This window comes from Lepisosteus oculatus, unplaced genomic scaffold (assembly GCF_040954835.1).
Source record: "Lepisosteus oculatus isolate fLepOcu1 unplaced genomic scaffold, fLepOcu1.hap2 HAP2_SCAFFOLD_82, whole genome shotgun sequence".
In the NCBI taxonomy this organism is placed as follows: domain Eukaryota; kingdom Metazoa; phylum Chordata; class Actinopteri; order Semionotiformes; family Lepisosteidae; genus Lepisosteus; species Lepisosteus oculatus.
Genome location: NW_027168383.1, coordinates 255,242 through 271,275, shown reverse-complemented (window position 1 = coordinate 271,275; position 16,034 = coordinate 255,242). Strand labels below are relative to the sequence as shown.

Genomic DNA, 16,034 nt, shown 5'->3' with positions numbered 1-16,034 from the left:
GACGATTGCCAGGCAACCGCGGGGATCCTATGGAAATCGTTATCGATCGTCTCATGGCATGTCGTTGCTGTAACGCTTCATATTTGTCGTCTTCTTCTTCTTCTAGCTTGAGGTTTTGAAGAATTTCATGACAGACAAGGGCTCCGTCGGGAACAAAGGGCGTTGTGAGAAAACCGTTGCTTATTTTCAGCAGCAGAAATACAACCCTTTAAATACAAGATGACAGAACAATGACGAAGGGCATGCCGGGAGGAACTCATGCACTACAGAGGAAAGGGGGCGGGCACGTACAGTTCACATTCAAGCCACAAGTACTCTTCTCGGATGTTGCACAAACAAATCCTAACGTCATGAAAGCCTGGTGCAATTTCTGTGGCTACATTTGTTGCACGTCATGCACAGTAAGAGTGTTTCTAACACCAAATAAAAAGTCAACAATTAGCGATCACGCCTTCTCCTCAGTTAACCCACTGAAACCCTTGCTGTTAACAGTTCTTTACTGCGTGCTTTACGAGCACCTACAGATCGTGTTCGTTCTTTCAGCTTTATTCATTAGGTTTTCAAAGGCATAAGTAGAGCACCAGAGGTGCGAACGTAAAATGTGTGGTTATCTGAAGAATTGATTTCCGTGGCAGCGGGTCCAAGCGATTTCGCGTTGTTATAGTACCAGGAAAGGAGAAGCGGCACTTCGCCTCTTTCGCGCAGGCACAAGGCGACGTGCGGCAGACGCCGGAGTCGGCAGGTTTCGAATCTGCGCGGGGAAGCCCCAACGCATTTCGAGTCCATCGCCTTAACCACTCGACCACGACAAAAGCCCGCTGGCGCCGCATTCCTCCTATAATCAAACACGGACTGCGAGGTGGCTGCGGAAACCTTTTTAAAGCTGCTCTCCGTTCAAAAAAAATACCTTTCACAAGATACGTGCCGGCAGACAGACACGCCTCAGAGGGTTTAAGGCTGGCTTCACGTTCAAATGATAAAGTCCCCCCGTCCGGATGTCAAAATGCAACTTTGGCAGACAGAACAAACATCAACAAACCACAAATGTGGACAAGGATTTTACAAGCTGCACCACACTGCACTTTCAAAAGCATTTACGTTCGTGTTAGACGCAGGAATTGCCTTTGATTTGCGCGCTTACGAACGCCATGGAAAACGAAACAAAACTAAAGCCCTCAGCTCCTGCACTTGATTATAATGCCGTTACGTGTCGAAGCAGTAAGTTACATCATCCTACCACTGCAACACGGGGAATAGAGAGAAATGAGCACACGCTACGAATCGTCTCAATCACTCCCTAGCGTCGTAAGGCGCATTGAAGGGTGCACCCCCATCATTAATCGTTGCGCCTCTGTGAAAGGAAAGCTCTTGGGCAGTCTTTGAAACAGCACGGATGAAACACTTGATTGCTTCCATGTGACTCTGGGGACCACTTCTTATTTTCACTTCACGCCGCCCAAAGCATTTCTAAAACAGGAGATTCGCGTTTGGGAATGCGCCCTGCCCTACAAATAAAACAGGTCTACGGGTCTGAAACCTGCTCCACAGAAAACAGCTCTGTTGCGCTTTTGATCAAAGGGAGATTCGCTGTTCTTACTTTTTGATGACATAACACCCAAAGGGGCTTCTTTGGAGCTGGATTCCAACCAGCATCCTTAAGTTTCTTGGCGGTATCCTTTACAGTCCTCTGTTCGGTCGACAAGGGACTGATGGGGGCAGCTTTCCTCACACATACAGTGCAATGTACTGTAGTGTTCCCCTTCATTGAATTCGCAGTTCTGCATCAGACCTCTAACTCGTTTCCTTAGCTTGGATTTAAGCCACGAAGCAGGCTTCTACTGTAGAAACGTCTAGAGGAATCACAAACTATTTGAGAGGCCACCATCCCAGGGGGAACTGACAAAGTCTATCCCTAAACACCTAGCGCAGTCTCTCGAGAGACTATCAAAAATCGCATTCTCCGTTTGCGTTGCAAGTAAGTGAAAACGCGGTCTCAACCCAGAGCCCAGAAGCGGCACGTAAATACCATTACTGTTACTGCTCGATACCGACGTTAGCCTACTATACCATGTTCAGCCACCGCTAGAAAATGTACAGCTCTAGAACCGGAGCAAACGACAGGATGGACAATGCCAGATGGGCACACGTGTCAGACATGGAGAGCGACGAGGATGGGATTTGAACCCATGCGTGCAGAGCACAATGGATTAGCAGTCCATCGCCTTAACCACTCGGCCACCTTGTCGACAAAAGTGGGCTGTCCGGACATGGGTTGGCGCGCTCCAGATGATCTTTTTCTTTTTTTTCCCTCGTACTCGAGGGTCATTTTCCTGTTCCACATGCGATTTCAACATTTTCCTTGGGAGATGTCAAGCCAGCAAGCCACTGCTGTGGTTCAATGGCCAGTGTGGAGATCAGTGGCCCTGTTGTACACAGAAAGCACATTGAGCTCCTTGGACATGAAAAGTTCCAGATAAAAGCCATTTGTCACCCTTTCTCTTGGTGTTGATGTTGCTATTGTATGTAAAGGTGGCAACTTGCTCAGCGAGCAGGCGGAGCACACACCGAATGCAGATGTGTCTGAGTGGTGTGTCCAAGTGGCTGCAAAAGGACAGCGCTCCTGGGGCGCCGTGGCTTAGTTGCTTAAAGCGCCTGCCTAGTAAACAGGAGACCCTGGCTCTGAATCCCAGCGGTGCCGTTTTTGTTCTGTCTTCTCAAACAGAACTGGTCATTATGGACAACCGCCTACGGCTAGACTTAATTAAATGCAAGCATTCATTTCCTGTCTTGAACGACTTGTTTTTCTTAAAATGGATGCAACTTGCAAAACATGAAATACAAACCTTACTAATCAGCGCTCGCGGCTGGCAAAAAATAAAAGAAGTCAGCAATGTTTTTTTCTTTAACCTTAACCCTGCTAATGGAGAAGAGTTAAACGACCGAGTCTATGCAGCTTAAACGGTCTGCACGTCGGGTTCTTAGCTGAAAGGGTGGTAAATCACACTCACCCCAATCCTTAATCTTTTAAAGAGGATACAAAATTGAACCTAGTCGCCACATCACATACATCCTGTTCAACGATAAATAGGTAACATCTGTAGTGTGCTCTCTGAAGGCACTAGTTCTGTAGGATTTGGGATTTACTGGGACAATTATTCATTGTAGCAGTAAATCACAAAATGATTCTTTTAATGGCTTTAGAATCCAACCTTGCGATATAACTCAAACAACGCACACACACAGGTACTAATACATGAGGATACATTTATTAATACATAGAATATGCATGTAAACCTAACAGATCTTATCGAGAGGGTTATCAGAATACAAAAGGTATATATTCAGTCAGTTACAAAGAGTTACATATATCAAGAGGACATACGTTCAGTATATCATTCATTTAGACCGTTTCGTAAATGAACTTGGTTATAACTTCTACACTAGATACTCAAAACAAGTACATAACTCTTAGGAATTAAATTGATATCAACTGGTTGGGATAACAATTGAATTCTCGAGCTGTCATGCAGTGAAGTTGAATACTCATCCAATCTCTGGGGATTCAGATCTCCTGCGGGCACAAAGAAGCAGTTGCAGGCTTGTTGCTGTCTAATCCGCGCTCTCTGGCTCTATGCCAGGCTTTGCTGTTCAGCTTGCGACGGTGCTCTGGTGATGCTGACCTTGGGGTTGTAGACCACTTGGATGAGGCTCTCTCTTGGAATCTTGCAGACCTTTAGGCGCCAATGGATGACCATTGATCATGATAGCCAGGCTTAGCTAAGTGCATCCCCATTTGGGAGCTGTCCCTTATCAAAAGAAAACATCTTTAAATCAGTCTGCATGAATAGCTTCTCTGTGACTGCACCACAGAGATGAAGAGGGAGATGGGGCCTCATTTGGGAAAGCACAGCAACACTTAATTCTGTCTTATTAATAAGCCTCGCCGCTACAGTACGTACAGTTCTGAATTAAAAACTTCATGTCCCAGTTACCATGGTGGTGCTTGTGATCATTGCGTTTAACCAACGAAACAGGGCGAAAAATCAGTCACATGACTTTGTGGCTGAGTTTAGAAAGCTTAACGTATCAGCAAGACAGCAAAGACATTTTTCCAAGAAAGTTTAGCCTTTGTCACTAATGAAACCGCTAAATAAAGACATAAATATGGAAATTGACAATTAATTGACTTTTATATTTCTAAATATCACAACATGTTCGAATCCAAGTCATTTTTAATAACAATGGGTAAACTGGGTAAACTATCACAAAGCTTTAAAAAACTTAACATTTTTATTATCAACAAATTGTAAATACGATGTTTACATTGGCATTATTAATTTTTCGCTTGAGTATATGGAGGATTGTGAGAGCAGACCCCCCCTCTTAGGCTACATTTTTAATAAGAAATGGAGGCTGTATGCGTTACAATATAAACATTTACTGTCAAACTTTAAATCAACAGTTGATTTAAAGACAATCTGTCAAAGTGCAATGAAACACAATATTGTTGTTGTTGTTATTGTTGTTTTTATCCTGTAAAGCGTTTTGAGAAGCCACCTTTAAAGGCGCTATATAAAGGCGCTGATTCTTATGGAATGTGTTTTCTTTCTTCTTTTTTTTCAGCATAGAATAAACCTGTTACAGTACTTGATTCTTATGGATGCCCGGTTCCGCCGGGGATTCAAAATAAAACATGGAATCACGTGTCTAAGGAAATAGCATTATAACTATATCCATGCACAGACAGTAGCATGTTACATTATTAATTTGGGTGTCTCCTCTTGCCAGAAAGCGCTAAATTGCATTTTGAGTGCGGTTTTTGACTTTTTTTAAATTACAACCCATACATAAGCTGATACTGTTTAGACTTTTAATTATTTTAAACTGTATTACAGCAGCACAATGTGCTTTTTCACGAAACCTAGAGTACTGAAATGTCTTGCGTTGTACAGCTTTTCAGCTAAATATATTTATCGCTTACACCTGACACTTGATGTGCCCGACAAAAACCAGTTGAACAGCTCTGTCGGAGGTTTGCAGATCAGATCAGATTCCCTTCCCCCCACAGAAAGACAGACTTATTAGTCGTTATTCACTGCGACAGCAGCTCCAATTTCAGGCGTAAGCGATAGATCCCAGTTTAGCCGATCTTGTTACAGCATGTTCCAGTTTACTCTTATTAACCATATTAATTTTAAGTGCTTAATGCCATTTTTTGACCACGCACGAATATTCTTATGTCCATACCTTTGCAAGGGAATCAGTGTGAATTGTAATACTAATTAAATAACCGCGGGCACTTTCCACCCCCTCTGACAGCAGGAACATAACCCATTTCTCAGCTCAGCAGCTCATTACAATATAGGGTGTTCAAATCTTTTGCTGCCTCAAAAAGCTTTAGAGAACTTAACATTTCTATTATCAACAAATTGTAAATACGACGTTTACATTGGCATTACTAATTTTTCACTTGAGTGTATGGAGGATTGTCAGCTGTCACTGAGAGCAGTTAATTAAATGTATTTTTTTGATTCACAATCAGACAAATGCAACATAAATTGTTATCTTTGTCTTCTAAGTATATTAATAAACTTTCAGCATAGCTTTCTCCTAGTTTAGATTAATTTTTCTTGGGATTTTGGGATCAAACGTGGAAAGATTAGATTAGTAATCGTTTTTATTTTTTAAATACATTTTAGAAAAGTGTAATCTATACTTAAAAGCTGTATAAAAGCTGTATAAAAGACACTCGATATTAATGGAGTTTAGTTGATACTTTTTAAACTTTTAATTATTTTAAATTGTATTACATCATTGTACACATGCTTAAAAGAGAAGAAAACGCAAGCCTTCTTCAGGTGTGAGGGCATTCTGCTCAGAATGAAACACTAAAATGTAATGTAGGCTCTGAATGGGTTCAATTATGATTTGGGCTTGATTAAGGTCGCTGCCTTTCATCCAAAATCCTGCTTGAATCCTTCTAAACTAAAAATTAGACATGAGCAGGGGCTCTGGTGAAATTTCTCTTTTTTTAATTTCTCTTTTTTTCTTGGAAAAATATCTTACCCGCTGCAATCCGGGCACAGAAGGATTAAAAGAAGCCAGACAGGCAGGGGGAAGAGTGAGTTCTAGATAAAGAGGTATCCAGGTAACAGTGAAGGTAACAGCCGCAGACGTGGCCTACTTAGCCCGCCAGGGTTACCCTACTCTCCCGGAGGAGGCCCACCGGGAAATAGCGCTCCAGGCGTTCCTGGCCCCGGCGCCGACTGAGGTGCAGTGCCACGTGATGCTGGCCGCACTGGTCCCCTTGGAGCAGGCCCTGGCTCTGGCTGAGCAGACTGATGCCGTATTCGAGGAGACCGGTGGGCACCAACGGAGGGGCGCACGGGGAATCAGATGGGGAGGAGGAGACACCCAGCGCGACGATGCTGGGGGAGCGACGACGGCTGGTCATCTGCCACTGCTGTGGGGAGAGGGGACACATCGCAGGCAACATGAAATTGTCAGGGACATTCAGCTATATACAAAGAAGAGACAGACAAAGTAATAATTCTATATTAACGTGGCCTACATATTGACGCAATGATCAAACTAACTGACATGTTCTGATTCAGATCCCCTGCAGTTCATAATAATTAGAACAATAGCAATGCTGAGTCCTCCCACCCTACTGAGCACAAATTCAGCTGCTCTCCAGTTCTGTTCTGCATGTTTTTTCATTGCAATTGAGCTCGGAGCTGGAGATGATCTCCATACAGTTCTGTGTTAACTAGCCCGCACTTGCGTGCTAATTTACGGGTTGTGGCAAATGCTTTTCTATAGTTCATATACATGACGGCAACCTGTTACCGAGGAACCTGAGAGGTTTAAAAGCCTCACGAGCCAGGCAGGACTCCAACCTGATTCGAAGTCAAACGCGTTATCCATTACGACACTGGCCCATGGAACATGCGCTTGCACTCTACCACAGAGAACAGAAAAAGTGTTGATGTGTCGTGCTGAAATTCCGATTGATTTTGAATTCAAAGAAAAAAGGTTTTCTTCCAAAACACCATGAAATTGTCACATCTTGCAGACAATAGGTGTATTCCATGTTGAAAAGAGAAGAAAGAAAACCATGGAGCCTTTTACAGGTGTGAGGCTTCTTCAGGTGTGAGAAGACCTCACAGTCGAAACGCTGTGTTTCCGTTCTTCTCTTTTCAGCATGCAATAAACCTATTACTTGTTCCTTTGCAGCCGAGGCATGCTGACGTAGCTACCCAGCTGAACATCTTGCAGACTCTACAGTACTTCTCTCCTGTAGAAGTAAAGCAGGGCTTGCTGGGTGAGCTTTTGCTCCGGTAAATTAGGTCACGTGTCATGTTAAATCACTTCTTCTAAACACAACATTTGCTGGTGCTAGCTTTCCCCATGAAAAGAGACATTTCCCTTACAGTACATGACATATCGTTTTTATTCTATCAATAAGTATAGAAATTAAACAAAAGAAAAAATGGTGTCGCCAAAGAATGCACAGCTCTGTCGCCTTGGGGAGGTGTCAAGGGCATTGAGCTCCTTGGACATGAGAAGTGCCAGATAAATGCCATTTCTCATCATTTCTCTTGGCGTCAGTTCTGCTATTAAATGGGACGGAGGCAACGGGCTCAGAGAGCAGGTTAAGTGCACACCGAATGCAGATGTGTCTAAGTGTCTGTAAAAGCGCGGTGCTCCGCTGGTGCTGTTCCCTAGTGGCTTAAAGTGCCCGCCTAGTAAGCAGGCGATCCTGGGTCTGAATACCAGCGGTGACTCTCTCCGTGTCTTGTTGTGCCGAATGTCTCATTTCAGACAAACATGTACAGCTTGGTTCAGTTTAATGCAAGAATTCATTTCCTTTCTGGAATAACTTGTTTTTGAAGAAATCCATACAGCTTGTGAAAGATGAAATCCATTTCTTGGTTGTCAGTGGAAAAAGATTGCCGGCTGCAAGAAGCGCAAGTGATTGTTTTCTTTGACCATAAACCTGCAAATGTAGGGCGCACAAAAGACTGTCAGACTCTGTGGTGCTGAAAAGTTGGTGGTTCAAGCCCCTCCAGTATGCGTGTCTCAGTTTTTCCAATGTAAACATCATCACCATCGCTAAAGAAGATGGCGCAGAAGGCTCCACAGTCGAAACGTTGTGCTTCTTTTCTTCTCTTTTCAGCATGGAGTAAACCTTTGCTTTATCCTTTGCAGCCTAAGCATGCTGACGCAGCTACCTTTCTCTTAACACGCCTCAATCATTATTCACCAAAACGATCAGCAGAATAAGTCGCCTTTGTGGTGATGTCACTCCTCTGCTTCACAAATGTCCTTAGTGACGGGCCATTTCTTTCTGCCATTTTTCCGGAGCGGTTATTGATTGCTCCATCATTTCCCTCTTACTTTCCATCACTAGATTGAAAAAAAAAACAGAAACAGGATGCAAAAACTCATCAAAGCACTCGATAGAGTATTTAAATCCACAAGTAGCTACGAGCAACTTTGTCCTGGCTTGCATGAAAGTCGGAAAATGTCAAAAAGAAAAAGATGGTGGCTTTTTCATATTCGTTCTTTTATTTTTAGTTCGTTGCTTCTTCTGTCCATTGTCCTCCTGCCTGGCTCTTGACCTGTGACTGTTTGAACGCACACAGTAGACTTTCATGCAGGGTATTTGTCCTGAGCCTCTGTGAAAGACCCACCCACCCCCATAAATAACTGCTCTAGAAACACATAAATGCAAAACTAAACCACAGCTTAAAGAGGAGCTTGTCATGACCGCCAGGCAGTTAAGACCAACTCTTAAGCAATCTAAACAGCACCAGCAGCGGGTGATTATTAACAAACGCCGCCGCACGAGTTAACCCACCTGCACACACTCCACCGTGCGGTACGCAGTGCTATTTTTACCATCTTTACCTGCTTCCCGCTGGTATTGAGTCTACTCCTTGAGAGCTCTACCTGGCGTTTTTTCCATTACCTCGTTTATTCTGGATATTGGACTCCCCTTCTGCCTTTTCGACTTTGGACCTTGCCTCTCACCTCGGACTGTTTGCCACCAGTGTTCTCCCTGGATTACGACTTACCTTACGCCTCTTGACCACGAAACAAAGCAAAGCAGAGCAAAACAAAATGAACAAACGAAAACCCTCACGTCCCGCACTTGCATATAACACCGTTACGTGCCCAAGCGGTATTGTACGTCATCCTAGCACTGCACCCTGGGGCGTACGGTATATGGGAACGAGCACACGCCACGAATCGTCTCGAATCACTCCCTATAGCTGTAAGGCACCTTGAAGCATGCTCCCCCAACATTCTTTTTTGCGCATCTGTGAAAGGTAAACTCTTGAGCAAACTCTGAACCAGCTCTAAGGAAACTAATCCGATTAGACGTTACTTTGACTCATCTTTTAAGGGACCCTTGTTAATTGGAGAAATCAATGATTTCGAATGAATTCTGTATGCGTTAAAAGACAGCTATACACAGAAAACATGCAGGACACTGCTCATGATGTTTCCCGAGCCGAAACACAGTGCGTTTTTCCAAGCCATCTGACAAAGCCCGCCCACTGAAAACTGCAGCAAATCGTGTAAAGACGTTCAACTTTGTAACTACTGCACGCACAGGAAGCAGAATAAATTCCTCTTTTCAAACTGTCAAAGGTTTGCTTTGCGAACACTGCAGGACATCGCACAATCTCTTTTGAACGGGGACAAACGATTTCTTATGGGGCACAGTAAGTACAGACGTTTAAAAAGCTCCACTCATGCCGACGATGCAGCATGAAGAAGCGCAACCTAACGTTTGCATTCCTAGCAAATTCCTTTTATTTTTTGATAAATAAAGACAGTCTTGTTTAACAAACAACACACACAACATTTTACATTGTCAATTCAATTCAAATCAATGTATTTCTATATAGCGCCTTTCACAACAAGGTTGTCCCAAGGCACTTAACAATGCAAGTTGTTAAGAGCCTTGTGTCTAATATGCCGCCTAGGTTACGTGCTGTCTCTTTGAGGCAAATGTTTAAATCCTCTGAGTTAAGTGCTGAAGTTATAGTAGTCCTATCAGTATTGTTGCCTCCGATCAACAGATCCTCATTTTTCTCAGAGTTGAGTAACAAAAAGTTTTCACACATCCAAGTATTTCCTTCCTTAATGCATTTAACTAAACTGATAATAGAAGAGTTGTCATTTGGTGGAAACAAAATGTTTATTTGAGTGTCATCAGCATATGAATGAAAGTTCATATTATTTTTTCATATTATCCTACCTAGCAGCAGCATGTAGAGAGAGAGAGCAATATTGGTCCCAGCACTGATCTTCTGGTACCCCAAATCGAACTGGTGACATTGATGAAGCAGTACAATTATTAGATATTTGAACATAATGAAAACGATGAGTAAAATGTGAAGTAAACCACTGAAGGACGGTTCCAGATAAGCCAACCTCAAACTCAAGCCTGTGTAACAAAACAGAGAGGTCAACCGTGTCAAAGGCAGCTCTAAGATCTAGAAGCACAAGCACTGTTTCATTCCCCGCATCAGTAGCTAAGAGAATATCATTTACGACTCTTGTTAATGCAGTTTCAGAAACCAGACTGAAATTTCTCAAGTATATTATTTGAATCCAGATACGATTGACGTTGGGCAACAACTATTCTCCCAAGACTTTTAGATTGAAATGGGACCTTTGAGACAGGCCTGTAGTTGTTAAGAACTTGTGGATCCAAATTTGACTTCTTAAGGAGCGGTCTAACAACCGCTACCTTAAATTGATCAGGTACAACGCCTGACGCAAGCGATGCATTCATCATACTAATTATAGGTCCTGCCAGTCCTTCGAGGGAATCTTTGACTAGCTGAGTGGGGATGGGATCTAGCGAACAGGTGGTTGACTTTGTCTTACGTCTGTGTCCATGAGTCCACCATAAGAAGAAATCTGAACAGGAGTGGTGATCATGCGAGGTCACCACGGAGGAAACCACTGCTCTCCCCCCCAAAAAAACCACCACTGCCCCTCTCAAGTTTGCTAAAGACCACATGGATGTTCCACAACTCCTGGAACAATGTTCTGTGGACAGACGTGACAAAAGTTGAACTTGTTGGTAAATGTGCACAGCGTTATGTTTGGAGATAACAAAACACCGCATACCAACTCCAAAACCTCATCCCACCTGGGAAGCATGGCGGAGGCTGTACGGCTTGCAATCATCGAGGGACCGATGAATTCCAAGATGTATCAGGAAAATCTACAGCAGAATGTCAGGGTGTCTGCCTGTGATCTAAAACTCGAAAGACGCTGGGTCATGCAGCATGACAAAAACAAAGGAGTACATCAACAACAGAGTGGCTGAAACAGAAGAAATTCCGTATTTTGGGATGGCCAAGTAAGAGTCCTGACCCCAATCCCATTGAAGTGCTGTGGCGTGATCTGAAGCAGGCCGTTCAGCGCAAGACATCCCAAAAATATACATGAACTGAAACAGTTTTGCATAGAGGAATAGGCCAAAATACCTCCTAACCGCTGCTCAGGTCTGACCAGCCGCTACAGAAAGTGGGGATTGAGGTTTTTGTCATAAAGGAGGTTCCACTAGCTCCTTAATATAAGGGTTCACGTACTTTTTCCATCAATGACCTTGATTGTTTAAACCATTTGGTCAATAAAGAAACAGCAATGTCAAATGTTGGGCGTGTGTTGTTTGTTAAATCAGACTCTCTTTATTAATTATTATGACTTAGATAAAGATAAGATCACATGTTAGGAGCCATTCATGCAAAAATCCACATCATTCCGAAGGGCTGTTTACAAAAGTTTTTCTCCCAACTGTATGTGAGAGAAAAGAAGAGACGCTCACTGAGTAAGGTGGGGTTGTAGCTTTGCAAATCAAAAGGACATTTGTACGCTCAAAATGGGACAGGAGCACCCCAGATGGGACTCAAACCCACAATCCCTGGCTTAGGAGGCCAGTGTCTTAGCCATTAGGCCACTGGGGCACACTGGGTGAGGTCGATCATGCTGATGAAGAGCCAGTTTTTTTTCCTTTGCTTTTTCAAAGGGATCCCCAAAATTAGGGAAGTTAGGCAGCAGAAGGTTTACTGTGACCTGAGAAGGACCGGCATCCAATCACGGTGGTACACACACACACGCTCTCACTCATCTGAGCTACACGGCTACCAAGATGATCTCAGTTGCGCCGAGCTGGTACGGAACATATTGAACTGATCGACGGCGAATTGTCTCTCAGACAGGCTTTTCACCTCTGAGCTCCCTGACTGACAGTAATCAGCTAGGTAGTGAAACAGTCAGCTGCTTCTAAGCCTTAAACAGCTGCATCTCGGCGCTTCCACAGAGAGATGATTTGAAAGCCAAACATCGCCCATTGGGAACACCTTACTATCACTAGTTTAAGAGACTCTTAAGGTCTTGCAGAGGTGCCTGTCTAATAGCATGCGCTTTGCAAGCTATAGGTGTTTAGGCTGAGGCAGAATGCCTGTTAACAAAATGTTTTTCTAAAGGGGCCTCGCACTCTTTTCCAAACAATGGTCACCATCCCCACCGAGTGTCACAACGTAGTCATGTCCTAGGATGTCACCTGTTAGTCTCCATTTGTCTGCCACCAACACTTTAGGTTACGGGGTCACAACCGCACCCCAAAGACCAGAGGAGCCGTTGTCGTTCTGGCGGCGCAGATTGGGCTGAAGGTGGGGCGCTTGAATCTCGCTGTTGGAGGCCGTCTGAAACTGACCCAAGCCTTTCCCTTGAATTAAATGTAAATAAGAAATGAACCCCAGATGCACATGGAATCAATCACGTGTTTCCTTTGAGCCGTTTCAGAGACTGCTCCAGAGTTTACCTTGCACAGATGCGCAAAGATTAATGATGGGGGTGCACGCTTCCAGGCGTCTTACAACTGTAGGGACTGATTAGAGACAATTCGTAGCTTGTGCTCATTTCCCCCTATTTCCCGTGTTGCAGTGGTAGGATGACGTAAATTCCTGCTTCGACACGTAACGGCATTATAATCAAGTGCAGGAGCTGAGGGCTTTAGTTTTGTTTCGTTTTCCATGGCGTTCGTAAGCGCGCAAATCAAAGGCAATTCCTGCGTCTAACACGAATGTAAATGCTTTTGAAAGTGCAGTGTGGTGCAGCTTGTAAAATCCTTGTCCACATTTTTGGTTTGTTGATGTTTTTTCTGTCTGCCAAAGTTACATTTTGACATCCGGACTGGGGGACTTTATCATTTGAACGTGAAGCCAGCCTTAAACCCTCTGAGGCGTGTCTGTCTGCCGGCACGAATCTTGTGAAAGGTATTTTTTTTAACGGAGAGCAACTTTAAAAAGGTTTCCGCAGCCAAATCGCAGTCCGTGTTTGATTATAGGAGGAATGCGGCGGCGGCGGCGAGCTCGCATTTGTCGTGCTTGAGTGGTTAAGGCGATGGGCTCGAAATGCGTTGGGGCTTCCCCGCGCAGGTTCGAATCCTGCCGACTCCGGCGTCTGCCGCCACGTCGCCTTTGCGTTCGCACCTCTGGTGCTCTACTTATGCCTTTGAAAACCTAATGAATAAAGCTGAAAGAACCGACACGATATGTAGGTGCTGGTAAAGCACGCAGTAAAGAACTGTTAACAGCAAGGGTTTCAGTGGGTTAACTGAGGAGAAGGCGTGATCGCTAATTGTTGACTTTTTATTTGGTGTTAGAAACACTCTTACTGTGCATGATGTGCAACAAATGTAGACACAGAAATTGCATCACGCTTTCATGTATGCTATTGCAGACACCAACGTTGCCTAGATAGAAAACCGAAATAGCCGTGGGTTTGCTTGCTGGTCTGAAGGATCTCTCTTCGAATCTCTATCATTTGTCAATGGAAGTAAAAGGCGCTGCAATCTCATACGTTCAGAATCAAACCCGCAGCTGTTGTTCGACTTTATTTCTTGACTAATTACAACTGAGTGTCGCATGAGCAGTTACATAAACTTGTCTGGTATATTTGAACACAAATGCCGTTCTTCAATTAAAACTAACAGTACATTGTCAGGGACATTCAGTTCTATACAAACAAGAGACAGACAAGAGAATATTTCTACCGTTCATGTGGACTACGTGTTGACTTACTGATCGGAATAATTGAAAAGTTCGGGCTCATAGCCGATGCAGTGCGTGCTAATTAGAACAGCAACGCTGAGCTCTCAGCACCGTACTGAGCCCAGGTGTTTTTCTAAAGCTGTCAGGTGCAGTTCATTTACATGAAGGAAATCTCTTACTGGGTACGATTACAATGCAGTAAGTAGCACAGACTACTTAGGGAGTAGCCCGATGCATTTAAAAATGACCCGAGCCAGGCAGGAGTCGAAACCTGCAATCTCCTGATCCGTAGTCAGACGCGTTATCCATTGCACCACTGGCCCCGGTGTGACACTGCAGGACTGTAACCCAGTGAGATCAGCACTGCACCTAGTAAAATATTACCCCCGGTCCATTCTTTTCCAAAAGTGAGAAACACCTGTTTTCTACATTTTGTCTGTTTTAAAACCATATCTCTTTAAACCAAACCAAGAGTTTGTCTTTTGCACTGATATTCTGATTCATTTCGATTTCAAAGAAAAAAAAAACATTATCTTCCAAAGCATCATAAAATTGTCCATTCTTCCAGACTCTACTTCTCTCTTGTAGTAGTACAGCAGACCTTTCCAGGTGAGCAGATCACAGAGTCCGAAATATGCTTCCTCCATCAAGCAAAGTACCTGAACATGACTCTGTCTTCATAAAAGCGCCCCTGTAATAAAGAAATTAAATCCGAAATCAAGAGGGCAGTTGCCTACTGAAGTTCAAGAAGTCATCAATTTTAACCTAGCAACACATTAAAGGCTGCATCTATACAAGTACGATTCTAGAAATGCTCACCAGATTGCGTTTTAAGAAGGAACTGCGCCTCAGGTTCCGCCGAGATCTTAACTTGGATGGCAGGATTCAGAGTCCGGAGTGCGGACTGATGGCGCACGGAGGGTCCACATACTGTGGATCCCTCAGTTTTCTTCCGCGTGTTTAAACCGCCAGCGTGTGACTCCCCTGTCCCCGTGACCTCATTGCTCTGCTCTCGCCTCTGTGCAGCTGAGCCCGACTCATGGTAAAGTGGAAAAAAATACGCCCTCAACGTGGGATTTACTCTGGATCGAGGATAGATGTCACCTTTTTATCGTTGAACAGGATGTATGTGATGTGGCGACTAGGTTCAATTTTGTATCCTTTTAAAAGATTAAGGACTGGGGTGAGCGTGATTTACCACCCTTTCAGCTAAGAACCCGACATGAGCACCGTTTAAGCTGCATAGACTCGGTCGTTTAACTCTTCTCCATTAGCAGGGTTAAGGTTAAAGAAAAAAAACATTGCTGACTTCTTTTTTTTTGCCAGCCGCTAGCGCTGATTAGCAATGTTTGTATTTCATGTTTTGCAAGTTCCATCCATTTTAAGAAAAACAAGTCGCGTTAAAGACAGGAAATGAATACTTGCATTTAATTAAGTCTAGCCATAGGCAGTTGTCTGTAAGGACCAGTTCTGTTCGAGAAGACAGAACAAAGAAGGCACCACTGGGATTCGGACTCAGGATCTCCTGTTTAAGAGACAAGCGCTTTAACCAACTAAGCAACGGTGCCCCGGTAGTGTTGTCCTTTTGCAACCACTTGGACACACCACTCAGACACATCTGCATTCGGTGTGTGCTCCGCCTGCTCGCTGAGCAAGTTGCCACCTTTACATACAATAGCAACATCGACACCAAGAGAAAGGATGACAAATGGCTTTTATCTGGAACTTTTCATGTCCAAGGAGCTCAATGTGCTTTCTGTGTACAACAGGGCCACTGAACTCCACAATGGCCACTGAACCACAGCAGTGGCTTGCTGGCTTGACATCTCCCAAGGAAAATGTTGAAATCGCATGTGGAACAGGAAAAGTACCCTTGAGTACGAGGGAAAAAAAAGAAAAAGATCATCTGGAGCGCGCCAACCCATGTCTGGACAGCCCAGTTTCATC

General features: G+C 43.9%; 1 non-coding gene across 1 annotated transcript; it reads right to left on the bottom strand.

Annotated features, from left to right (window-relative positions):
- Positions 1-2,163: 2,163 nt before the first annotated feature.
- Positions 2,164-2,245, bottom strand: trnas-gcu (transfer RNA serine (anticodon GCU)). The gene has a single exon. It is a non-coding gene; the product is annotated as a tRNA-Ser (tRNA).
- Positions 2,246-16,034: the final 13,789 nt, after the last annotated feature.